The sequence below is a fragment of the Prinia subflava genome, chromosome 3 (assembly GCF_021018805.1).
Source record: "Prinia subflava isolate CZ2003 ecotype Zambia chromosome 3, Cam_Psub_1.2, whole genome shotgun sequence".
NCBI classification, from domain to species: domain Eukaryota; kingdom Metazoa; phylum Chordata; class Aves; order Passeriformes; family Cisticolidae; genus Prinia; species Prinia subflava.
In genome coordinates, this window is record NC_086249.1 from 12,790,616 (window position 1) to 12,816,471 (window position 25,856).

Genomic DNA, 25,856 nt, shown 5'->3' on the forward strand with positions numbered 1-25,856 from the left:
TGCACCTGGAAGACAGGGAAGAAACAGAGATGGAGTGGGATTCTTTTTGGATCTCAAAGAGAAAAGCATGAGATACAGCATGATAAAATACTGTTTTTAACAAGGTAGAATAATAAAAAGAACATAGATGACAAGTATAACTTTACATGCTGGGAATCCCCCTTTCATGCAGTATTGGGAACACCCTGGGTGGGTTTTTTTATGGCATGATGAATAGATTCTGACTGTGGAGACCCTCCTTCCTCTTCCCATACTGTGCCTTTGATTTAGTATAACAAGCAATACTACTGCTTTATATTTCAGATTTTCCTTCCAAAAATTATTCTACTTGTTAAGGCAGAGAAGCAACTACTATTTATTTCGTTTATTTCCAAAATGGGGATGCCTCTGGTACATCAGTTCTGTGAGATGCACTCTACATCATCCCTTAATAATTATATAATGCATCAGCACAAATGTGTTGAAATTCCCAGTCTTTAGCACAGATATAGGAAAACTTGGAAGCTTTGTACAAAAGGCCATATGAAAAAACATATAAGTATGGTCAGTTTGCATAGAATGCCTATTTTCATTCACATTTTATTGTAGTGAGAGTATTTTGATGATACAGATAAATAAAATGCTAGAGAACTCTATCTGGAAATCAAAGGGTTTTTTTTTTTTCTTTCTAAAAATTATGTCCCTGGAACAATTGCAAATATCACATAAAACACCCATCTCAAAATAGGAAATAGTCCAACATTACAGCAATTTTCTGGTCCAAAACCAGCTAGGCCTTAAATTAGAACATTAAACTTCATGTGAAAGCTGGAAAAATTATTTTCAACTTCTTTTCTTTTCTTTTCTTTTCTTTTCTTTTCTTTTCTTTTCTTTTCTTTTCTTTTCTTTTCTTTTCTTTTCTTTTCTTTTCTTTTCTTTTCTTTTCTTTTCTTTTCTTTTCTTTTCTTTTCTTTTCTTTTCTTTTCTTTTCTTTTCTTTTCTTTTCTTTTCTTTTCTTTTCTTTTCAGAGAAAAATCAACATCTAGATATGAATGTTTCTTGGTCCTTTAATGCTGAAAAAAATTCAAATGAAGCTGTGTTAAATTATGAATATTTCATTCCGGTCTCAGTCCCCTACCTTAAGTAACTTTGAGAAGACTCATTTGTAATAATTAATAACTTTTCCCTTAGGATGAAAGGTGGGATTCATAATCACTGATAAGAAAAGCAGAAAAATGTTAAAATCACATAATAATAGGTCTGGGTATACTGTACATGACTGCCACATTCAATATTTATTTTACTTCCCCAAAGCTTTGATGTATTTTGTAATACAGAGGCTTTCTAGCTGCAGTTACAGCACATGCAACAAGTACATCACTGTTTTTACATTTGTCTTTCTTCGGGTGCCTAAATTAGTTCCCTGTCAGAGGCCAGGCACTGGTGACCTGCCCACAGACATTTCCAAGGATATTTCTAACAGCTCCATTGTAAGAACAGGGAAACCAAGCCCTCATTTGGACAAGTGAAACATATATTTTCCAAGGGCACAAATGCATAAGATAAAGGTGGTTTCACTACTATTGTCCATAGAGTGCTTTACTATTTGTCACCTACCATGCAGAGAAGCTTCTCTCCTGCTAGCACACAGTAATTAACAGGAAAGAGGAGAGAGCAAGAGACACTTCTCAAAGAAAAGAACAATTTAAAACACACTTACAATCACTTTCATTATAATCAACATTTTTATCTAAAAGGTAACTTGCAGTTTGAGATCATCTGTGACCTTTAAGAATATCATCATGGGTACGTGTTTAAAATATATATTGCACTGAGTTGGGTGTCCAATTTATTTAGTCTGGTTTCCAACTTTGTACAAGATTTTTCCTTGTGTTTGCAACCTAAGTTTTCTCTTTTTCACATTAAAATTTATATAGTAGTTAAATCTGAGATAAAACCATGAGAATAAAATGTGTGAGGTAAAATCATATAAAACTCTCTTAAACAGAAATACTGAAATACACCATCAAATATGCTAAAGACTATTGCTTTCCCTAGCATAATATTGCTTGCTTTTAAATTGTTATCTTCTGGCAAGAAATCAATAAAATACAGAATTCCTTTAATTAGATGGAATTTCAAATAAGGCGTTTTATCCTTTTAGACTTAAAATCATTATGAAGGTAGGAAAAAGCCTACAGAAATTAATTCAGTGGAGAAATTATATACAAATTGCAAGATGTTATTTAATTCTCAGTTAATTAGGTACAATATTCTCTATTTTTTCCCAGACTGAATTGTGCAAAGTGATTCTAAAAAATCTACAGCTTACATAACTCTTCAGTAAAAGACCAGCTCTTGATTCAATACATACAGGGGCAAGTTAAGCAAAACTAAATCTATCACTGAACTTAAAAGAACTATAAAAAAATTAAAAGGCCAATGTAAAACTTTTTAAAAAGGCACAGACCAATGACCCTGATTCATTTTTTAAGTAAGGAGAACTTCTTGCATATGACCTTAGCTTATAACTCTTTTATGACTTAGGATTTAATTGAGCCAGTAATTCCTAAAAGTCTAAATTATTTCCTCCCTTCACCCTTTTAATACTTGGTCTCTGCTTCCTCAATAATATATCCCTGTCATTCATAGTACTGAAAATAGAATTTAAATGGTTATTTATAGCCAGTATTCATCTATTTATGGAGAGATTAAGTAATATTTGAATGATGGAAGTATCTAAGTAACCAGGGCTTCCTCAAGAATTTGAAGTGGTAGTAAAAGCAGCCTCCAAGTCATTAGTGATTATTTCCCATGACTTCGAGTGTAGCTGATGCAGCACAGGTCAGAAGATAAAACTTAGTCATTAAAATTTAACAGAGGAAAAAACAAAACAAAACAAAACAAAACAAAACAAAACAAAACAAAACCAAAAAAAAAAACCAACCAACCAAAAAAAAAAAAAAAACCAACCAAAACAAAAAAAAATCACCAAAGAAAAGAGTACAAGAAAACCATAGACCTGTCAGCCTCACTTCAGTATCCAGAAAGATACTGGAGAAGATTAAACAATCCATTTACAAAGCCTTGAAAGAATAGCAATGTGACAAGAGGCAAAGTCATTGGAATTTCCCTCTTTGACAGTCTAAGTGAATCAGGGGAAGAAGTCATTAACTACATGACATTCTTAATGAAGTTTGGGAAACATGGTGATGATGAAATTACTCTATATGCTCTATAAAAGGAAAAAAAAAAGGACCAAAAAATAATCAAAATATGCACAAGCAATCCTCTGGTTAGTCTTCTCAGTCTGACATCAAACAGGCTTCTCCAGAGAGCTGCTCTGCGTTCAGGCCTCATCAGAAGTTTCTGGTAATGCTTAACTTCACACAGAGAACACACATTTCAAATGTTCAGATTATTCCATTTGTGCAGCAGAAAGTTTTGTGAACAAATGAGCAAACCTCATTCTGTGACCTATTAAGTGTTTATCTGGTGTCAGAGGCACAAGCTTGTTATTCTGCTCTCTTTATTTCCCATGGCACTTCAGCTTGTCTGTCTTTTGGGGATCATGTTTTAAAAATAAGGGCAAATTAAGGGGGGAATAGAGAAAGGAAGTGGAACCATGAGATTTAAAAGATGCTGCATTAGAAACTGTTAAAAAAATGGATGTTTCTACTCTTCTACTCTTCGACTATTACAGTGTTTAAGGAATGCAAGGATGGGCCGGGAAGGAAGATGTGATTAATGACAGCACTGTTCTAGTCAGTAAAATATTTTTATTGAGACTGTGAAGAGTTTTTCCTCCAGATTCAGGAAGGTTTTGTCAAAGAGTAATGAGCTTTTGCTCCAAGAGAACATAGACTGCTGGAGTCTTTCATACATTTCACCATAATTAGTTATCTGGAAATGCTGAGAAATCCCTGCCAGTAAACAGCTCTTCAGAGGGGTTGGACTTGTGTTTGAGAATGAGAAAATCAGAATTAAAGACCAAACAAGCAATATTAGTAATATGAAACAATGTTGTTTTTCCTGGACGCTTCTTAGGAGAACAAAATTTAACTAGAAATGTATGTTTGGAGAATATTTTACTGCTGGAAAGAAATTTAAAAAAAAACCTATTTCACTTGACTGTCATCAGGACTACATATAACTAAGAAAAGCAACCTATTCAATTTATTGTAATTATGGAAAGAGGGAAATACTGATTTCTTCCATGATATTTCATCATCTCACAAAAAGGGATAAAAATACATGTATAATTGCACATGTACTTGCTTCTTTGTCACTACAAGAAAGATATAAATGCCCTAAAATAGGCTAAATGTATCAAGAAGGATAAAAACTGTAACTATGGTGGGAATCTTATCATCTTGACTACTTTGCATCTTCAGTTTCTCATCTTACAGAAATTGTTTCAGCAAATGAAGCAAAGTTAGGACTTGTGTCAAAGATCTGCATATCACATTCATTGTCCATGAAGCATATAAATTACAGGTGAAACACAAATACACCTTCGTGACATTTTTTTCCATGGTAGTCTAAAGTAAAACACACTTGTACCAATAGAACCAAACCAAACCAAACAAACAAACAAACAAACAAACAAACAAACAACAAAAAAAAAAAAAGGCAAAAAACCCAAAAAACAACCAACCAATTAAAAAAACCTTAGAAAACCAAACAACTAAAAGTCAGACCACTAAATGTTTTTTAAAAATGCTAATAGATATCATGAGCAAATTATGTCCATAACCACATTTTGCTTCTGTTTAAATGATTTCCACACTTACATGAAAATAAAACCATGTTCTTCTCTGAACCAATTAAACAAACCACACTGATAAACTGGTAAGATAAGAAATATTCAAATAGAAAGTATGACACCTGCAAAAAGTCATAGATACAAAATAATGAATTTAGTTTTCTAATAATGGAAATGTTCAAATAAAGACCAAATGGGGTAGATTGGGCTCCTTATGTTCAGCAATTAATTGGATTATTTGGTCATATAACAACCAAAAATTTTTTTAAAGATTTAATTTTCTTTATTATCTATCATAGAAAGTATTTTATCTCCCTCTCCCTCTTTTCTTTGCAACTGTAAAGGTGCTACAGGCTATTTTAATTCTTTTCAATTTTCCTAGTTCCATAAATATAACACCCTTATTTCTCATCTTCAGTTCCCTCTTGAATTTTAAATAATTATTTCGTGTCTCCCTTTAAAATCAGAATTACCAGAATATTTATTGACCTTTGATCCAGTCCAGTTTTGCAGTTTTCCACCCATTTTAATTTGAGAAACTGATTACAAACACACAGACTCATCACTATAACTGAAAAATGTTTATTTTATACTTTAACAAAGGGATGCACAGAGCAGTTGGCAGGAGTTGTGTTCTGTGCATGCTGCAATTCTCAGTAAGGATGAGAGTTATTCACCACCAGCTGTTTGTGGTGCACTGATGATTGTGGGCCAATTGACCAGGGATTATTCCTTCCTCCCTACTCTGAGGTGAAGTGTTTACACATTCTCTGAATGTTGCTGATGAGGAGTCCCCTGGGAAAAGGCTGGAACTGTGCTGCAATCAGATTGTTTCTGAAGTTTTACTGAATATCTGTAGTTTGGGTTTTTAATTCTGACCTGCATACTGTAGTTTTCTGAATCATTTGAAAAAAAATAGACATCACATGGTATGACATTCAGCTAAAAGAGAAGAAACTAAAATAAAAGCAAATCTCTCCATCTATCTATATCTCTCAAACAAATGCACAGGAAATAGTCATCAAATTAAATCAGTCTTAAGGGCCTCCTTCTCATAAGAGATATTGGAATACATCTGCTGGTAGCAACAGGATTGTGCTTTCTTAGCTGTGGAGTGGTGTGGTAAAATCCATCCTGAGTCTCCATGTAATAGCCACAGAGCTCAGAGCAGTTATTTGTAATTTACATCATAGCCATTGAGAGAATTGATCCATTCATCCATAGAAAATTAAGTAAACCAACCCAGCCCCTCCAAAAAAGCCAAAATCCCTGGAAAAATTTATTTATAAGAACATTTCCAGCCTTTAGTAGGAAAAAGATACTGAAGTGTTGAATTAAAAAAAAAATCAAATTTGGACACAAAGAAATTAAATGTAAACCCCAATATTATTAGAACATAATAAAGATACTATCAAGTCACTAAAGGTTTAATATTGATTCCGTCTCTAGAAGTCCACACACTTTAGATGATACACTGAATTTAGAATTACCTTCCTAGAAAATACATTTAACAGTGTAGCAAAATTAAGACCTCTAGAGCACACCAAAAGCAACCCTGCTTAGAAAGAGACTTTTATATTTCCTTTTGCATAACTAAGTCTGCAACTTAAAAGTACATTTTTAAAGGGAAAAAACCCCCCCACAAACCTATGGAGGGTGCAAGTAGTATGTAAACTATAGCAAATTTGAAAAGCAAGTAATTAAAGAAAAATTTCTAACTAATCTGGTATTACTTTTCCTGTATTAGGGGAAAGAAATACAATTATAACTTTCCAAATAATCTGAGCATAGACACATAAAATATATTTATAATGAATTTTTTCATGTGTATCGCCCTTATTCCCACTGAGGAACACCTTACTTACAAAGGCTGTTTTGCCGGGACAGAAGAGCCTAAAAAACTCTAATGTTATCTGTAGCTGTAAAACAGAACACAGGAGGCAGAAACAATAAATGAGTTTGTAACCCATGCTGAGTAAAATTCTGCATGGATCAGTAACAGAGCTGTATGGGTTTATATGTCTTTGGATGTGATCCCCATACCTCACATAGACATCCAGTTGTAACTTGAAGTCATATTTACTTCAATTCTTCTATATTTTTCTTTTTCCCTCCTCCTCCCCCATGGTCACATTTTGCTGGTGCAAAGCAGACTAATGGTTCTAGCACTTGTGGAATTCAGAAGCCAAGGGGAGATGAAACAGAAATTTATTCAGCTTCATTCAGATAGTTCCTGCTGAGTTTATTCATTAGGTTTTAGGTGCACAATGCTAAACCTGGCAGGCAAATCCACAATGGAAAGAATAAAAGCAGCAGAAGCCTCAATGAAAAGAAATAGGCAAGTAGAAGGGGAGGAAAGCATGTGAAGGTAGGTCCAAAAGGACCCCAAAAAGTACATTTCCACCTTCCTCAAAAGACCCACATCATTCCACAGCATTGAATAATCCACAGTCAGTGAGCACCAGTGCACAACCAATGCACACCAACTGACTGTGGCCAGAGGTGTGACTTTCCTCCCTAAGGAATCTCTCTCCTGTAAAATTAATGCTGTTCTGTTTGTTAATAAACTGACTGATTATGACACGTTTTCCTTCCTATCTGTCTCACCATTATTTTTGTCAGAAAGATTCAGAAATGAAGCTTTTTAAAAAAAAGGGTTTCTCACTGTCTCATTGACAACTCTACTGAGGAAAAAACCCTAAAACAGGAAAAGTCCAGGCTCAGATACTCAGAATAAAATCTTCCTGAACAGACACTCTTATGGAAAGCGTTGGAGTTGTTCAAGGAGTCAGATGTTCCTCAGATGAGTAAATTCATGTTGTATGAGACAATCCACGTGCAGTACATAGGCTAAGGCTGTTTTACAACCACTAAGTAGTGGATTGAAAAACAGTTTCACTGCTTACATTTGTGTTCACTCTGGAGCTGTTTGCCTTGGAGAGAGCCTTCAAATATTTGCCTTCGGAGTTTTCCCATTGTTTTCTGTTTAATCCTCCCTCATTCTCTGAAGATGTTGCAGGCTTTGGCCATAGAACACAGCCCTCGTTGCCTGTCATGCTGACTACACTTTGCCACTATTTCCAGGTCTCATCTTGTACGGTTGCCAGAGTTTAGGCCTGCCAGCTCCACAGATTTGCACATCCTTATCACAGAATCATTAAAATTGGAAAAAAACCTCCAAAATGATGGAGTCCAACCCCTTTGAGTGATCAGCATCTTGTCAACTACAGCTCAGCACCGAGTGCCACACCCAGTCTTTTCTTGAATAGCTGTGACTCCACCACCCCCCTGGGGCAGCCCACTCCATTGGCAACCCTTCCACTGAAAAAATCCTTCCTCCTTACCTCACTGTAGACCCTTACAGGTCAGATTGTACACAGAAATGATTCCTGTGAGTCAACAACCACTTCACCAGGGAAAAATCACATAGTGAAAAAAGGTCAACTGCTTGGGAATCTTTAAGGATACCTAAACCACAGCTTGTTATGCTGCTGCAAGCAGTAAATATCAGCATGGTCTCTATCAAACAGCTGTACCTGCACCAATGGTTGATTATGGAGCCCTGAGGTTATGAGGCCCCTAAGTCTTGTGTTTTCACAGCTAAAAAAATGAACTCAAATGCAAACACTGGGGTTTTTTTTTTAATGAAATCATTGGTTGCAGTCCCAGGGAAGTTATGAAATTAATATTAAAAAGTGTTCTCCATGCTAGGCAAAAGATTGAGAGTACCTTTCCTTGCAAATAAGGTTATGAACTAGACATATGGGTTGTATCTGAGACTCCAAAGGAAATTTTGGCCTCCCTGAAGGTAAGGGAATTTTGTCGTTTTATAAAATGACATTAGTTATAAAATGGCATTTATAATAAAATACCATTGTCATGTTAACAATATTTTCCCATCACTGAACTTCTTGAAAAAGTCACTTCACCTTTCTAAATACCCTATTCTTGAGCTATAAAATAAAGATAATAATAAATTACTTCTCTTTGTGAGGTATTTTTAAAATTATAATAAAAATCATTGCAAATCTGCATTCTCAGGGATACAGATTTCACTTCTACATGTCAAATATATGACACCCAATTGACACCACAATGTTCTTCAGTAGAAGATTGGTTCTATACTAACGGAAAATTAAGAAATAAATTATATGATTATACTGAAGTTTTATAGTTCTGCATTCATTTGCAGTAGTTAAAGCTTGGCCATTTATCCTGGCAATGAAATAGATATTTAAAAGTTCTATTAAGATGAGAACAAAATCTGGCTAGCACAAATGACTGATCTTAAAGTTACATTCATGTCTATCAAGGAGTGATATTTTTATGGTCCATTCTCCATCAACACTTTGGCAGGTGTCAGAATAATAGCACTGAGCATCAAGGAATTCCCAGAGCTAAGATTCTCAGCAGATGTAAATCAGCAGAGCTGGAATGCATTAGAGTCACAAGAAATTATATCACCTCCGAATGTGCTCTCAGGTATCTGCTATCCCCACTAAAATACCTCTCAAGTCAGCAGTGTGCACTGTTATCACTCCAATACCATCCTATATTGAGTCTTAAAAGTCATGTGTTAAGCCTGTGAATCAATGCAAAATCCACCAGACCAGAATTGATTAAATTATTGTGATGAGTTTGCAAATTTTCTGAATTTTGTGCCCAGCTTTTTCATAGTCTTACATTTTTATGTGGCCTCTTTTGCTTTTAATTATAAGTACATGAGTTTTATCCAGTTCTAAACCAAAAAAAGGCATTTTCAAGTATACTTTGGGGACAGAAGGCACAATCTAAAGATATTATAGGCTTCAGCAATAACATTAGAGGGAAAAAAAAACCCCTTCTGAATACAAAGCAACAAAAATCCTTCTTTATAGACACCTTTTTTGTGCTTTCAGGACCTGGCTGCTCACACCCAAGTGCTGCACAAGTTCCAGGAGCTGTGAGATTGGCCTGTAAGACTGCTCATCTCTAGATGTTGAGAGTGATCTTCACATTTGGGAAACATTAAAGGTAAGGAGGCTTTCAGAAAGCTGTGAAAGCAGGCCCCAGAAACAGAAAGAGCAGAGGAACTTGGAATTAGCTGCAACTGCAAAGCTTGAAAGTAGGAAAAGCTACAATAATACAGCAAGCAAGGACATGAAACAATAGTCTGTATCTTAGGTTTAGCTAGAATAGATCTTAAGACTGCAGGAAAATATGCTTAACAAGACAGCAGAAAGTTTTAAGCTTAATAATGGAATATTGTTTATTGTTAATAGAAAGCATACAAGCAAGTATTGTCTGAAGCAGGTGTGTGTGTGCTTTTAGTGATTGGCTAGAACAATTGTCTGTAAACTTTAGCAATGTGTTATTGGCCAGAAAGTTTTTAAAACACCCTGTAACAAAGAAATCTTTGGCTGCTGCTGGCAGATGTGAGCTTTTGCTATTTCAGTTTTCTAAAACCCTGTTACGAGGATGATGCTGCAATGAAAGTTTGTCCAGCAGTGGCTCCATCCCATTTGTGCTCAAACCTCCAACACATTCACTCCGTGTCTCTGTGGGGCTCACAGATGGCATCACACTGCAGCCTCATTCCCCAGGGAACAAGGACAAGGGACAAGTGCCATGAGTGCAGAGCAGGGCTCTGGCTCCTGCGGCACAAGCCAGGGCAGATCAGTGGTTCTGGGAGCAGCATCCCAGACCCCACCACAAACCACCATGGGGAAATAAAAACCTCCATGAGCACTTGGAGTAGCCAGCACAGTGAATAACTTTTCCCTGTTACATTTATTTCCTGTAATGCCACAGTATTTCCCTCCCTAGCTAGCATTGCTTTCCTGTAATTAAACTTTTGGATTCTATAGAGAGATGCTGTAGCTACGAAATTTATAATTACAAAATGTTGCCACCAAATTGCAGATTGCAGCTACATCCATGCATTCTTAATGGATCCCATAGCTTTGGCAGTGTGTAATAGGAACAGATTTTCGAGAGAAAATGCCACAGAAGGTGAGAGAATAGAAAATTGCTTTGGTGTGGTAGATATATCTGCAAAACAAAGCCCACCACTGCACAAACCACCAGCTAAACACTATAAACCACACATTACAGCTCTTCTGTTGATATTCTGAAAATAATTATGATTGTGAGCTGTCAGAAAGATTCACTGCACCAGTTGTGTTCATCACCAAGTGACAACCTACCTAGGCAAACCCTTTTAAAATCTGAGCCTCCTACAACACTAATGAGCATTAAAGAACAAAATATATAGCTCCCATGAGTCAGAGGCACAGCATCATAGCTTACCACTGCTATAAACAGTAAATCTTTACATATGCCTGTTGGCAATGATGCTCCACAAATGTCAGCATAGGCTCTTGTTTCCTAACTTCATCACTAACGCTCCTCTTCATTGCATTTATGATGTGCAACCTAAAATCAAGCACACCACAGAGAGAAGCGTGTTCTACACAGAGGGATTTTTCTCTTGGGGTGGGAAGAAGTAGGGTGCTGTGAAAAGGGTTTTGTATGACTTTCAAGCATGGAGAATCCTCCCCTGAAGCTTTCTAGTTTTTTTTTTTCTCTGTGCACTATACTATTTTCATTTCCATTGAAAGGGGGTTTTGTTTGTTTTGGTTGGGTTTTTTGGTTGTGGTTTTTGTTAATTTTTATAGCCTTAGTTTGTTTGTTTGTTTTGTTTTTTGTTTTCTTGTTTTAGCAAAATTTGCCATAGAACTCTGCCACAGTCTCTATCATATTCTATTCTGCAAATAGAATTCTGTCACCATGTCACATGTGCCACAGGATCTCACTGAGGTGTCATGCCCTCAAAATCCATTCCTGCTTCCAGGAACAAGACTCAATAAAAACAGGAGTATATGCCACTAAAGAAAGAAATTGTTTTGTTTGTCAGGACTGTTGAGAGCAGTAACTTCACTCGGAGGAGCACTCTCAGATTATTTTAGCACAGTTGTCACATACACAGATAAACCCAGTGAAATATAGCTTTTGGGATCATTACTTGTACAGCATTTCAAAACAATTTGTCTGGACCTAGTGCTTTCATACATACATGATACTTGGAACTCCTGGGTGCATCCCCAGGCCACTCAAAAACCGAAGCCTAGATAAATGTAGCAATCAACTGTGAAGTATCATATGAAGAATATAATTTCATTTAAATAAGACAACAAACAGCACATTGCTAAGCACAGTTTTCTAATAACATACTAGAGAAAGAACAGGAAAAAACATTTGAATTATGAGAAACATTTCAGACTCCTTCACTAAAAAGCTGAATTTCATTATGCAGTCAGATAAAAGAATATAGGTTGTGCATGCAGAAGCATATTTTATTTCATTGCCCCCATCAATGCTTTTCAGGATGGTTCCATGGAAATCAGCACTGTCTAGTCATAAATGGATTGCAGGCAGGAAAAACTTCAAGTGCAAGGTTGAAGTGGAAAACCTTCAACGGGTGGGAAAATCTTCTGGTATACAACAGAACACTCATGCACTTTGCACCACTCTGAATCAATAAATCAATAAATATACACCCCTGAGTGATCTTTGGGCATGGACTGTCCCACATGCACTACTCATGTCAAATTCCTGTGCCCTGGATTTTCTGTATATGGCCCTGACGTGGGGGGTCAAATGATACATGTGATCAATAAGTGAGAATTGCACTGGGGAAGTTTTCCTGCCTTCAGAACCAGATGTTTGGAAGGGTTCTTTGCAGAAAATTCCTTACAAAGCCACAGTTTTGATTGATGGGTAAAGGAGAGAGATAAAGAAAAGTCAGTAGTCAACCAAAAAGTCAAAGAGGAGAATTAGGGGCTCAAATGGAAGCATTCCATAGTGGGAAAAAAAAAAAAAAAAAAGGCAAAGAAACATCCAGCATGCCCACACAGGTCTGGTCTTCCTTACTATGGACACATGATTTGCCCAAAAGCTTGTCAAATAGATGAGATTACAGCACTGGTCCTGACAGCAGTGAGACAGCAACCTTTGGGACAACAACTGGCTGTTTGGCTGACAACAACTGGCTTTTTGGCTGACAGCACTTGGTAGCTGACAGACAAATTCTGTGTGCCCTTCCAACAGCTCATCTGGCAGCTTGGTTTACCCTGTCTGGCAGCAAATCACAGCTACTGACACAGACTCTACTAGTCCTGCTCTTCTTCCAGTAGGAGGGGAGGATGCCCATGGTGACTTGTGACCAAAAGGAATGGAGCAGAGTGGTGTCACAGTCCTCCACAGTAAGAGCTGGGATGGGCTCACCAAAGCTCCATTTCTGTGATAGGAATCTGTAGGAATCTGACAAGTCTGGCAAGGTAATGTTCCAGAGAGAGAGGAGTTCGCAAGCGCTTGAGCAGTTGCTGTGGTTCCTGCAAACCAGATGACAAATCCTCCTTTTGGTGACTTTGGTCATACACCTGTGTCTGGAAAGCATTCAAGGAGCAACAAAAAGAAACTACTTGGAGCCTAGAAAAAGTATTTCCTTTCACAGGTTTAACATTTTCCAAGTTTTAATTTAATTAGATGCCTTCCTGGACTTCTTCTTAAAAAGCTCATATTCTGTGTTGCTAACTCCATTCATTCCAGTGGATCAGAAGAAGAAAAGAAAGTCCAAATTCTGCTTCCAGGCAGGATGAAGTCCAGTGCAGCTCGGTATTCATCTTGCTCAAAAAAATACATGTCATATATCTCTACCCAATAAATACCAGATAACATTTTTCATAAGTTTTTAGACCACAGTAATTATTCAGTCCACCTCCTGCATAACCTGCCTTTTCACAGACACACTACTACAGTGATGCTTGTAATAAGTTTTGCCTACCATTCACCCTGCTGAAATATTTTAATTAAGACTTTCAGACACATGCAATAATCCTACCTTTTCTGCTCCTGGAGGACTATGCATATGCATGAGTGATCTCTGCAGCTGGAATGTTAACACTGCTGAGGGTAATATTCTATATATGGAGCAGTAGCCATATGCCCACACAGCACACCTCGCCCCTTTTACATAAATATAATCCAAATCTACATTCTGGGATATGCAGGGCTTCAGAAAAGATAGTTTGGGAAGGGAAGGTTCACTGGGCAACAAATTTTCTTTAAGCCTTGGGGAAAAAGGGAAAAAAAAAGCTAGCAATAACAGTTCTGATGCTTCCCAAAAATAAAACACAGCTATCAGAACTCCCTGGCTATTTGACACCTCATTTTCTCTGCAGTAATAAATACATCTAAGGAAGCTTTTATTTTGATTGTTTTCTCTGAAAAGCTCTCCACCCTCTACAATACAAGATTTTCAGTACCTTTGAAGTTCATTGCAGTTACTCAATCTTCCTTAGTGCATAAAACACACAAAAATGTCTTTTCTGGCTGAGAAACAGGAGACCTTTTAGGAAGCTATCCAAGCATTGTAATATTATGGGATACAGGATTCTTATGCAGTCCATCAGGAAAAGCAGACACCTCAGAAAGGGAGACCAAAGTTTGTCTGCACATCTTCTCCAGTGAAATATCCACTTCACAAGCTGGAGATCACTGTCTGAGGCTCCCATTGCTCTCAGGATTCTGACTCCTCTCTTTCATGTCCCAGCAATGTTCTCTAGCAGCCGGCTATTCCAAAATGCAGGACAATCCCAATACGTCCCAGGGTGTGTTTCCACATGGACAAGTTAAGTGTTCAGTCAGGAGAAAACCCCAAAATTATTTTTACCGCCCTTCCATTTCCACTCTGAGGACCCAGACTGGGACCCAGTTCTCCTATTTTCCAAATATTTGCTACACTCATTAAATGCTAAAGTGGACTTTAATTCTCATTCTTCCTTTCTGTAAGAAAGATGCTGCCTGCAATGGCTCAGCCACATTGCAGGATTCAAATAATGCTCTCCAATAGAAGTGTGTCCCCTAAGTCTTTTCCACACTTAAACAAGATCTGTTGAGAAAACAAGATATTTAAGATAACTTCTGTTCACTGAAACATAATGTTAGTACAGCTCTAGCAAAATATGAACTTTATTATTGTCTTGCAATTTCCATTCTTAATGTTCAGTAACCTTCCTCTCATGGTGGACTTGGCTGGCTTAAGCAGATGCAGAAATATTCTTGTTGTTTGCAACACCACCAAAGAGCTGCATTTCATGACATGATTTTCCATTTTAAACAACAAAGTCTCCTATCTCAGGGGACCTGGAATTCACAGAATCTGCTCAGTACACTAGTCCAACTAAATCATCACCCATATATCAGAAGACAGCAGCTGATATTCCTAAGGCGGGAAGGAATTTTTTAGCCTCATATTTGAAGTTCAGTAAGTAATTTATGTCATAAAATTTATGACATAAGGGAGACAAAGTAACTATGTCACAGCTGTCCTGTCTTTATGGCAGCTCAATCAAATGAAACCATTTTTATGAAAAAAAACCCCAAAACATTCAGATTTATCATAGTGATTTTTGATTAAAACCCCCAAAAAACTCAAAAACATCCATGGAAACAAACAACAAAACAAATAAAAAATTCTCTGACTTTGAAAACTCTCATTTTTCTGCAGCACATTTGGACAGAATATTTTCAACTAGCTATAATAACCTTGCAGTAAATTATGCATTTCATCCACAGATCCTATTCTTTTGATAAAGATTTTTTTCCTAATACACAGAGGTAATAAAAAATGTCATGTTAACACACACTTATGCCATAGTGTGCCATAAATGAAAATAATATTTTGCCACATTTTTTTCCAAGAGACAGAAAAAGCAATGTGGTCTAATTCCAGCTTCTGTTCTGCAAAAACACTGTGAGATTTTTTTCCTTAAAAGAAGAATGGGAAAGAAAAACAATGGAAATTAGTTGAACTTCTTAACTAAAGTTAAGTCACTCAGCTGCAACATTAAAAAAAATAGTAATAAAGAGGACAAATACATCCTTTATCTGTGTCATAAAAACTTTAATTAATTCTCATAAAAATTGCATAGGTGAAGCAGACAACAAATTGAACCTAAGGCATAAACCAAGAATTTTTTGTTCTGTGAAATAAATCTTACTATACCTTCTATCTTCCTTGTTTTTCTCATACATGTAGGCACATGTAAAAGCATCTTCAGGAACAGCAGAAATGTATTTAAATAAGGATGACAAAAATTGCACTGTGGTATCTCAGTGAACTCAATATGTTAGAGGCACTATTTGTGGAAATAACCCAGTTTAGCATCTGAAGCCATGCATCTCTGGCAGCTATTGACAAGAGATTCTTGTTAGACTATGCCCCTAGTGAAAATAGAACTGTTCCCATCCTCCTCAGGTGCCTTTAAAAGGTTGCTTAATTACTTAAACTACTTTTATTTTCAATTGATACTCTCATGGAATGGTTATGGTACCTAATTGATTGAACATTACTTTCATTTTATGTTATGTCTGATGGGATATTGATTGCCCTTTGCTTTCAGGACACTTAGGCCTTTGCTGGTGAAGCACAGAAAAGAGTGAATACTCCAAACCTGCTGCTCAGTGACTTGTCCTAGCAGGGCTGTTGCAGGCCTCCACACAAAAGATTCCTCCCCTTGCAGTCCATTGATCCAAGTGTGTGATGCATTTCAATGTTGTGAACAGCTCCTCTGGTTGGTGGGGTTTTTTGTTGTTGTTTTGTTTTGGTTTTTTTTGTTTTTCTTTTTTCTTCCTCTCATGGCTTCAGTCTTTGAAAGAAGAAAGGTCAAAACTCAAAGAATTGACCCTTTCTCCTGTTGGAGCATATAGAGCTAGAGAGTTGCTGCCATTATAGCTATGATTACTGATCTCAGCAAAGCATACAAATCAAACCTTAGTTCTCCAAGAGCATGAGATTTTTCCATAAGGCTACATGGTGGACTCTAAATCATCTTACTGGGAATTTGTGCTTCAGCTCAATGGACAGTTTAAAGGGTATAAAAACCACCTTTTGATTTCAGTAATTTGTTTTGTTTGCTGTCATTTTGGTTTTGTCACATGAAGATTAGCACACGTTGCAGGGACCACTTAAAAAAGTAAAACTCAGTGGTATGTATTGGTTAAACAAGTGAAAGAAGACTCTCTGAAATGGTTCTGTTCTGAGGGTACTTAATCAAGCTGAACAGATGTTTATTATACAATTAGGGAACACTTTGCCATCAGTATGAACAATTCATGAAATCAAATTGCTCCATAATACTTTCCATTATTTCACAAACACTTGCTGTGAAGAATTGAGGGTATGCGAAAGCCCAGATCCTGTGCTATTCTCCAGCCCCAGGCTTTATTTAATTACCCAGCAGGGGAAACAATGCTGCCTGTTAGCATAAAGCCAGAAGAGCTAGAGCCTGGTACTGAGGGCTTGGAGAGGAGGGCTGTGTGTGAGGCGTGGCACAGCTCCACTGCACTGTGCTCATCCTGCTCCAAAACATGCCAGGAGGTCACCAGGAGTAGAGAACTACCCCTTCCCAGCCTTGTACAGAAGATGCTCAGTTGTTGGTACCTTCTGGCCCAAACCAGGCAGCACTCAGAGCTCAGGCACAGTTCAGGTGTGAGCACGGAGCAGTGACTTGTCCCTTTTATGGAGAGCAAAGGATTTACATTTTTTGGACAGAGCAGTTGTTGTGCTACTCAGCCTGAGGGATGGAGAATCATTTCTGACCCATCTCACCAAGGCCAGGGAGTCCCTAATTGGGGAGCACCCTAATTTTGGTGCTCCACTCTCTCTGTACCAGAGCAGGGGGTGCTTCCTCAGGAGCTCAGCACCTGGTGGCACTGTGGGTGGCAGTCAGGACAGAGACAACTGCTCAGGGAACAAAGTAGCCAAAATGATGACTGGCCAATGCCTGAAGCAGAGGAATACTCACTGGAAATCAGCTCCAGGACAACCATCCACTGCCCTTGGATTGCTGTCATCTGAAACAACTGAGCTAAGAATAGCCAGACCCCAAAGAAAGAAGCTGGAACCACTGAATGAGATCACCAGAGCTTTTATCACCCAGACCAGGATTCAGAGACTTCCCTGACTGGATTCTGGCCTGAGGGAAGGTCTCCCTTGCAGAGTGAGTGGTGGGCATCCAGCACTCACTGCTGAAACATAGATACCCCAGCTCCCTGACAGCATCTCCCACAGTCTGTAACTGTGCACATGGAAACCATTCCAAACTCCAGACACATCCACTGACATCCCCAAATTAGTTCTGATAACAATTACTGCAGAAATGCTCCAGATCTATGCAGATAGAATTATCTGATAGATAAAATGCCAATGGTTGCTGTTTATGAACACACAGCTTCACTCCTGAGATTCATGAGACTGATTTCCCCTTTCATGTGCACTGCAGATGGTTTCTTATGATCTGCTGTTAAAAAGGCAGCTCAGACTTAAACTCTTCTATTATTTTTACCTCACACGTGGAAATCTCTTAAACAGCACTACCAGAAGTGAACTTTCACAAATTAATGATTTGCCAAGTGCAGATATAATGATTTTTTTTTTTCAGGTCTAGACTCAAGGTCTGATTTCTAGAGCTGCCCAGTTCCATCAGTTCCCATGCAAGCTGTCATTGTTACTGTTTTTTCAACCTGCTCACTATTTCTAGGTCCCAGCCAAGAAAAAGGAAAACAGCAAATTATTTCTTGTCCCCCATTTCTAATGACAGTCATTTATTCTGTTGCTGGAGTCTCTGAACTTTGCTGAGATACAGGTATATCTCAGCCTTTCCATAAATATTTCTGTGTCTAAAGTTTTAAATATTCATTTCAACACAGAAAACTTTGAGTGAACAACAGAGGTTGCAACATGAAAAGTTAAGGCAGGAAGAATAGTAGAATTTGGAGCTGGAATAGCTTTGTAAATAACAAAGTCCACATTGTCTATGTAGGTGATTCATGCTATATTCTTGCTCATCCTCACAGTTATAACACAATAATGTGACTGGGCTGTTTCTCCTCTTTCCTAGTTTCATATTAAGAGTTTGCTAACACAGGATGACTGTCACAATTCAAGAACCACAACAGTGCAGTGAAAAATACAACTGAAAAACTATGCAAATATTGTTCGAAATTTAAAAAGGCTTATCCAGCAACTAATCTCTTAGTATTATTTAGCATTTACGATATGTACTATTCAACTAAGAGTTGACATGTTAGATTCTGCTAAAAACTTCATAAAGCCAAATCTTATGACTAGAAACTGTCACTATAAATGATAGATCAACACCTGACTAAAAGGAACTTAACATTCATTTTCAATTCATTGTATGATTACTTTTCTCCTGCAACCCCATACTGTTTTCCTTCGATGTGAATTGCAGTTGAAAGGCTATATTTTCACAAAAGAATTCTGCTCTGGAGAAGGAACAAACAGTAAAGGATAAGCAACTCTATCTTTGGCATATTCAGACTTCTAGTCTTTGAAAATGTTTATTCCTCTGCTTGGCACTTGAATGAATTTCTCTGATATCTTCTTGCATTCCAATAAAGTTATTTTTTTTCCATTCAGACCTTGTCTTTTTGTAACCCACAGTAGTACACACTCTGCCTGGATGTTACTTATTTCTTTCACTCTATATTTTGTTTATACATGATCTGGTCCATTTTATTTTTTTCTATGATCTAAATGGAGAAACACACCTCTGTCTATCACAGTATGGGCTGTCAATAAAGAAAGGAAAGAAAAAAAAATTTTACTGCAGACAGAAGAAAAAATATCAGGAACTGAAAACGGAATGATCAGGCCTGTTAATTTTTAAGGGGATCCAAGGAGCATACATGCTGGGAAGTTTGCCCTGTAGAAATGGAACTGGTATTAAATCACTGGGAGAACTGCACCACAGCTCTTCCTGCAGCTGTGCAGTTTGATCAAGAGGAAATGTTAATAAACAAAGGGTTCCTTCCCTGTCTTGCAGGTTCTAGGGTCTGTCACCAAACTTCCCATGAGACTTTAGATGTGGCATTTTTCGCTCACCTTCCTTGGGGGAATTCTCAGGAGAAAAGTGGCAAAAATAACAAACCAATCCATCTGTGACAGGAACCATAAATGCCTTCCTACCCACTTTGCTTTTCATTCAGCACACCTCTCAACAAGGAAAGTTCCCTCTGGTCTGTGCTCAGCCCCTGTACTGCAGACTGTCCCTGTCTTTTAGGCATCTCACTATATAAAATTCCTTTGAACACAGTTCGGTCTTGACTGCACTTAGTGTTTAAATGCCAGATGGTATCTGGCCTTATAAATAAGTAATTTCTCTTGGATCTCTGAGAATATTGCTCGAGTCCCTTTCTGGAATTGTTCTCTTTTGAAACAGATGCAGAAGAAGTTAATAAGGTAACATAATCACATAATATCTAACATAAAACTATTTCATTATAGAAAGATATCTTTCAACACCTACTTGGAACAACAGAAAAATATTCCTAAACAAAAATGTTTTGAAATACTTTTCCCTGTCCCAACCCTATTACCATCATTAAAATTTCCAGTTTCAAATGTGAATCAACTAAAAGATAGATTTAAGAAAAGACAGTAGCAGATTTTTCACAAACAACATCAGATCTTCTAAGTCTATAAAATCACTGTAGATAGTTTTCCTGACATGGAAAATAACTTGGCATGGCCCAGGGAAGGAAAGAATTAGTTTAAGAAAATATTGCTCAACAGTGACCATTTCTACTTCATTAGTTTAATGATAAGCTGTGAAAAAAGGAGGGTTTATCCCCAGAAGGGAGGAGAGACAGACTTTAATGCCTACCACTAAAATACTGACAAAACTCCTTCCCAAATATTTGTGAAATTTGATGACAATTACAATTTTGGAATATTCATGTGTAAACCACTTATATTCAGGATTTCCAAGGTTTGAGACCAGCTAATGTATTAATTAAGATTTCTTTTTCTGACACCGTTTTTATTGCCAACACCTTTTTCCATGAATGACCTTTACCCCAGACGTTCATGAAGTGAAAGCTGGGACATGCCAGGTTCTGCAACAAAGAATAAGAGGAATCTACCTGGCACTGAATGCTCTGCTTTGCCAATGAATGTTTTAAAGCAGCTCTACAACTGCAGACAAAAACATCCTGATCTTGGATTATACAGAGTCCTTGCCATTTCCTAAGCTAAGATAAGCACACAGTTTTGCAGACTCATTTGAAATCAGCACCTTTCTGTGGATTTGTTGCATTTGAGGACTTAACACCACTTTTTGTTGCCATGTGGTGAATAAGATCTCCAGAAGACTACAACTTCCACTGTGATTGAGGATATACACCAAAACCAGAGAAGAACCAGCAGAAATTTTTGCAGAAGAGACAAAAATATCACCTGAACCTCTGATGCCAAGTCCAAAAATTGGATAAATCTTCCTGCTTTTAAATTTTAATTTAAAGCTTTAAGTTTTTAATTACCTTACTGGTAAAGGTGCAATAGTAAACTGCATTTTAGAAAAAAATAACAAAGCAACTTCCTGGACTGAGGAATGGAAAAGAGAGGAGAAAAACTTGACAACCAACCATGACTAAACTCCCAAAATCACGTCTTATTTACTTCTGAAGAAAAAAAATAGTGAGAATTTTTGCTTTTGTCAGAGTAGATATTACAGTGAATACAAAAGCTCAGCAGTAATTGCACAAAGTTTTATATTCTGTGTGCATTGTGTATGGATTTTTAAATATTATTTCATATTTAATTTATGATCTGCTGCAGAGAGACTCTACTGAGCAAGTGTATATGTTTAACACAAATAAAAGAAGCGGTTTTAATGAAAAAGAATGTTATTTCCCCTTCAATTGAAAAGGTGATATCCAGTGGATGGCTGGCTACTTCTTTAAATAAGTTAACATTTGCTTTCTTGCTGTAAACCCCATCCACAGGGGGGAAAACAAAGAATACCATTATATATTTTTTCTTTTTCTTTTCTTTGTTTAATGATTCAAAGCTTAACCTAATGGGAATCTGAAGATGTATTAGAAGCAGATTTCATTTTGTTCCACTGCACCCCTAGCATCACTGGCAACAAATAAATATCACAAACTGAAGAAAGAGAATTAGAATAAAAGACTTATGTAAAAAGGTCACCTTTTCCAGCATGCATTAGATTTGATTGTCATCATGTTTATTTCACAGAGCTATTCCTGCAGTGGGTTGCTCTGATTTGCAGGAAAGTCATTAACCTGGGGAGGTACAATTTGAAGCCATTTTTACTTCTACAGAGAAGCATTATAGGACCTTTGAGTTAATAACAAGTTTTACCCAACCAGGGCTGGATTACTGAGGTCCTACCAGGCATCAGCCTCTGCCACTGTTTATAAATCAAACTCTGTATCTTGCCCATGGAGAAACTGAAGCTAAGGAGCTGCAGATTGGCCCCCAAACTCTGCCTTTTGCATACAAATTGGTGACTTTTTTCAGTGTGCAGTGTGAAAGAACAGACTGGTGTCTGTTAGTAACACGACAGGTTGCAATAAGTAGGTTATCTTAAGATGTGGTTGCATCTGGGCCATATTGAAGCACCCACAGAAAAGTGCAGTCCAAGATGAAGAGCATGAGAAAACCTTGGGATTTTATTGAAAAAGGCATAAACATAGATCATCTCTAACAGGGATTCACCTGTGCCAAGGTTTTAGCACAAACATGATAAAAGTCTTGAGACACCATAACATTAACATAACAATAACTTTTTCTACCTATGGGGCTCATCAAATAATTTTTCCAAAGTTTGGCAGAAGAAATGAGGCAGCTGAGGTGAGAATGGAGTCCAAGTTCCTTGTCCATCCTAAGTACAAATCCATCTTTCCTCTCTTAAGTGGCAATTGAATCACCCACAGAGCAGCACTTGACCTCATGGACAAGTTGCTCTGAAGCCACAGTGGGTGAAGATATTAGACTCCAACTTTAAATACCCTCTGTAGTACATTACTACTCAGTCTCCCTCATCTTGCAAGATACCATCACAGCATTTCACAGCATTTATTATCACAGTGTTTCACATAATTCCTTTTTTCTTTTACATTATCCCTCAGGGGAAAAAATGAGGGAAATATGCCTCGTATTTTGCCAGCCCACTGATAAAAGCCCAAAGTCTTTAACAAAGCTCCATTTTTAGAAATGTAAATGATAAGGAAAAGATAAAGTAAGGAGAGGAGTGACCAGAAAGATTCCCTAAGGGCTAGGCACATATTATTCTCTTCCTTCCAGCTCCAATACTTTGTTAGGAGAGAAAATATATGTGACATCCACCATGTATTGACTCATCTGTAGTGTCACCATTATTTTGACAGGAATATGGTATCACTATCACCTCTGAGCTACAGGATAGCACAGTGCTAAACAGCTTGAGGACTTCAGAAGAAACAATAAAAGTCAGTGTGTAAGCTCTGCTAAGAAAACAGAAAAAAGGATGACTTACTGATTCTGAAATTTCTTGGCTTGGGACAAAACCGTCATTAAACCCTCCCCACCCCCCAAAAACACCCAAACAAAACAAAAATTCCTAGGCTGCATCTTTCTGTGACTCCAGCAAAATACTGGATCCACAAATTTCTATGATCTGAAATTCCAGCCAGCCTTAAATTACACAATATATAACACCCAAGCTAGCAGTAATCAGGAAAGGGTGAGTTTTAAATTGGATGCAAACACCATTTGCGCTATCTGAGGCCAAAATATAAAATTAAATTAAAAAACAACAACAAATAACTCAAAAAACATTGCAATGTGAATTTAGCTAGCACATTGCAACCTGGAAAATGAAAGAAAATGCAGGAAGAACCATGTGGCCAGAAAGATTCAACAAGGCTGGAAAACAGAAAGGCAGTGTTTGCTGAGGACTTGGAGACTGCTGAATGGACTTTCCTGCTGTTCTCATAAATACCTTGTTCCCAGACTGAGGAGAAAACTTAAGAAGAATAGCTGCTGCCAGAACACAGTGGGTAGGGGGGAAATGTATTTGCAAACCTATTTATTCCTGTTCCATTTTACCTTTAGCTCTGTCTTTGGAATGCCCAGCCTTTACAGATTTATTTCTTTTTAATAGCAGGTATTTTGCTTACATATAGATTGTTTATGGTCAAATCACACCTTTTCGCATTCAAAAGACTTTTTAAAAATTTTTGAATGCAATAATCTCACTGACCATATGCCTTCACATGGATTTCTTTTAAAGATATTTAATACAAAACAAGACCTACACTCAAGAAAAAAATAAAAGATTCCTAGTGGGTACAACACCATACTTCTTAATCATCTCAATGGTGAACTGTTGCAAAATGTCACTGTGTGTGTCACCAGTTGTCCTTGCCTATTCCCTCTGATAGTCCACCACAGATTAAAAAAATCCCAACCAAACAAGTATTTCTCAAGTTGTTTGCTGATTTTGTGAGGTTGTGTGCCACTGCCAATGTCCTTCACCTGGCTGGTTGGAAGTGAGTGTCCAAAATGGGAGCACACTTCTCACGGCTAAATGACTTAGCCTGGACAACTTCAAATCCCTTCTTTCAATGGCAGTATGAGTGGGAGAAATTTGAGGGAAAAAGTGCCCACAAAAAAATATTCCCATGGTTATATGCCAAATAAATGATACCTAAACAGGAATGCAAGGTGGTTAAGTCTCTGGAGCTGTTAGACATACAACCCAAAATTTAAAAAAAGAAGCTCCAAAGCTTAAGAATATATAGAATTTGCACACTTCTGAAAGTGTCAAAGAAATAATGAGAAATAATGTAAGCTGTAGGATTGCAAAACATAAAACGAAAACACCCCAAAATCACCTGCTTGTTCTTTACTTCTTAATCATATAAAAACTCTCTGTCCTCTTTTCCACAATTTTTATATTTTATTGGCAGAAGTGGTGTTTGCCTTCTTCCCTCCCACCCCAGTCTGGAGAGTTTTTAAGTCAGCTAGGTAAATTGAATTAACATGTTTACTCTACAAAACTGAGGTACAAGAGCTATCACACTTCCTCAATTGCCATAAATTGTGACATGGAATCCCTGATTCCACCAAGCCTCCTGACTTTTAATCATATTATCATCAATGGAATGATAACCCTAAATCCCAAGTTACCAAGCTCTTTTAATTCTCTTTTCATGCCTTAGAAGTTCTGGGATCTATGGAGAATTAAATTCAAAGCCTTTGTAGCGAATAATTATCAGACAAACTATATTTTTGTTTTCAATTTTCTGAGAGAACTTCTAAAACTCTCTTGAAGATTTTATTTCCCTTTCAAATCCTATTCCAAAAGCAACCCAACTTAAATCCAGTAGAAGATCTGTACCAAACAAACCTTTAAATGTCAAACAGTAGTTTTAATGTTGCATGACTAAAACAGATTTTAATTTTACTGATGTCAGAGTTCTTCTGTGGAAAAAGATTTAGATACAGCTATTTGATATCTGCCTCAGATATTCAGAAAACTCTCTGCAGTAAGCAATATAGGTTGCTAATAGATAGGGTAATCAAGGCAGGCATCTAAAAGAAATCATACAGGTCAGTTCCCTGTGCTTGACAAAGGTGTCTCTGCCTAATAGGACAGATGGAAGATGAAGAACCACTTAAGTGAAGAGCTAGGAAAGGTTGCCAAGGCCAGATTGAAAATGTACCTTTTCAAACTCTGCGTGCTCTGTGTGGCAGCAGCAGGTGAAAAATGCCTCGACTTTTCTTTTTTTCCTATAAAATTTTAGATTAACATATAGAATTCCCTGAAGTGGGAGAAAGTAAAGACCAATCACATGAAAAAGTAAGACAGAGGCTCTTGAAATGTAATAGATACACTTTATATAGTAAATATCTGATAGTACACCTGAGCAGATTAAAGAATTTTTTGGCAAATCTTCACCAGATACAAAGAACGATGAAATATATGTAAAAAAAATGCAAGACAGTTTATGTGGTTCTGAGCCTATGCAAGGAATGTTTGGGGAAAGTCTTGTAGACCCACATTTACAAAAAAAAAAAAAAAAAAAAAAAAAATCATTGAGAAATTATTGCATTTCTTTACCTAGTAAGGGGCATGCTCTCTGCCACACTAACCAATAAACCAAAATTTTATTGAAGTGACCAAAGCCTGGCTTAGTGAGAGAACTGCAGCATTGTAGCTGCTACTGTGTGACCACAGCCACTCCACAAGAGTCATCA